This window comes from Trachypithecus francoisi, unplaced genomic scaffold, assembly GCF_009764315.1.
Source record: "Trachypithecus francoisi isolate TF-2019V2 unplaced genomic scaffold, Tfra_2.0 Lachesis_group0, whole genome shotgun sequence".
Taxonomy (NCBI): domain Eukaryota; kingdom Metazoa; phylum Chordata; class Mammalia; order Primates; family Cercopithecidae; genus Trachypithecus; species Trachypithecus francoisi.
In genome coordinates, this window is record NW_022681453.1 from 120,018,281 (window position 1) to 120,021,000 (window position 2,720).

Here is a 2,720-nt window from a genome sequence, read left to right on the forward strand (position 1 = left end):
ATCCCAGTACTTTGAGAGGCTGTAGTGAGAGGATGACTTGAGGCCAGGAGTTTGAGACCAGCCTAGGCAACATAGTGAGACCCCATCCCTACAAAAAATAGAAAAAGAAAGGTAGAGTGGAAAAATAGATTGAAGTATAAAGATATTGAGGTCTTCATATTCCATAGCAGGAAGATAAAGTCATTTAAAATTTAAATGTACTTGTGAAAGAACCAGTCTGAGTCCAGTGTCTTAATGCTTTCTGTAAACTTGTTTTGTAAATGTAGAATTCTTTTAGATGAAATTATTCTCATCTTGAGGAACAACTTACTGGAAGTTAAGTAGTTCCTTCAGGTGTTCTTTAGTTTCTTTTCTTCTGTTAAAATCACGTAAATAATATGTATAATATGATCCCATTTTAATAAAATGTCAGCCTACTTAGCTTCCTCATCCTATCTAGATATATATACTTTGTATGATAGGGCTCATTTCCACGTAATAGAATTTTGAATTTTTTAAAACATTTATCTCCATGATGTTCAGCACTATTTGAAATATTTACAATAAGCAGAATTTATTTTTACACAAAAGCAATTTTCTTTAAAAAAGATTAAAACCAAAAAGATTAAAACAAATAAATTAAAAATTCAAATGTGATGAATTGTGGATGAAAGGAATATAGATGCTTGTTATTTGCTTCTTTATATTATTCTGTGTTGTTAAAATTTATCATATATATTTTAAAATTTATCATATTTTAAATAAACTAGTTATTAATAAATACATAATACAATACAATTTTATAGACATTGCCTTAGAAGGTGTCTAGTACAGTGTGGTAAGTTACTGCACAATTCTTTTTTTTTTTTCCTCCTTCATAGGTTATTGGAGAACAATAACCTATGTTATTGTTTGATTAAGTGTTACTTTATGTGTTTGGTTATATGAGTAAGCTCTTTAGTGGTGATGTGTGAGATTTTGGTGTACCAATCACCTGAGCAGTATGCACTGCACTCTATTTGTAGTTTTTCATTCCTCACTCCCTTTCTTTCCTTTCCCCCTGAGTCCCCAAAATCCATTGTGTCATTCTTACACCTTTGCATTCTCATAGCTTAGCTCCCACTTATGAGTGAGAACATACAATGTTTGATTTTCTACTCCTGAGTTCCTTCACTTAGAATAATAGTCTCTAATCTCACATCCAGGTTACTGTGAATGCCATTAATTTACTCCTTTTTATGACTGAGTAGTATTCCATCATACACATATACATATATATATATATATACACACACATACACACATACATATAAATGCGCACACACACACACACACCACAATTTCTTTATCCACTTGTTGATTGATGAGCATATGGGTTGGTTCCACATGTGCGTAATTATGAATAGTGCTGCTATAAACATGTGTGCAAGTATCTTTTTCATATAATGACTTTTCCTCTGGGTATCTATCCAGTAGTGGGATTGCTGGATCAAATGGTAATTCTACTTCTCATTATTTAAGGAATCTCTACACTGTTTCCTATAGTGGTTGTCCTAGTCTATGTTCATTCCCACCAGCAGTGTAGAAGTGTTTCATGTTCACTGCATCCACACCAACATCTACTATTTTTGGATTATGGCCTTTCTACCAGGTGTAGGCTAGTATCGCATTGTGGTTTTGATTTGCATTTCCCTGATCATTAGTGATGTTGAGTATTTTTTCATATGTTTGTTGACCATTTGTATATCTTCTTTTGAGAACTGTCTATTCATGACCTTAGGCCACTTTTTGATGGAACTGTTTGTTTTTTTTCTGATTGATTTGTTTGAGTTCATTGTAGATTCTGGATATTAGTCCTTTGTCGTACGTAGAGATTGTGAAGATATGTTTCCACTCTGTGGGTTGCCTGTTTACTCTGCTGACTGTTCCTTTTGCCATGCAAAAACTCCTTAGTTTAATTAAGTCCCAACACTTTATCCTCATTTTGAAGGCATTTGCTTTTGAGTTCTCGGTCATGAAATCCTTTCTTAAGTCAATATCTAGAAGGGGTTTTCCAATGTTATTTTCTAGAATTTTTACAGTTTCATGTCTTAGATTTAAGTTCTTAATCCATCTTGAGTTAATTTTTGTATAATGTGAGAGATGAGGATCCAGTTTCATTCTTCTATGTGTGGCTAGCCAATTATTTCAGGACCATTTGTTGAATAGGACGTCCTTTCCCATTTTAAATTTTTGTTTGCTTTGTCAAAGATCAGTTGGATGTAGATATTTGCGTTTATTTCTGGGTTGTCTATTCTGTTCCATTGGTCTCTGTGCCTATTTTTATACCTTTACCATGCTGTTTGGGTGACTATGGCCTTACAGTATAGTTTGAAATCAAATAATGTGATGCCTCCAGGTTTGTTCTTCTTGGTTAGTCTTGCTTTTTTTTTTTTGGCTCTATATGAATTTTAGAATTCTTTTTTTCTAATTCCTTGAAGAATGATAGTGTATTTTGATGAGAATTGCATTGAATTTGTAGATTGCTTTTGGCAGTGTGTTCATTTTCACAATGTTGATTCACAATGTTGGTCTGTCAGTTGTATTTATCTTTTGAAAGAACCAGCTTTTTGTTTTATTTATCTTTCGTATCTTTCTGTTTCAATTTCATTTAGTTCTTCTCTAATCTTGGTTATTTCCTTTATTCTGCTGGGTTTGGGTTTGGTGTGTTCTTGTTTCTCTAGTTCCTTGAGATATGACCT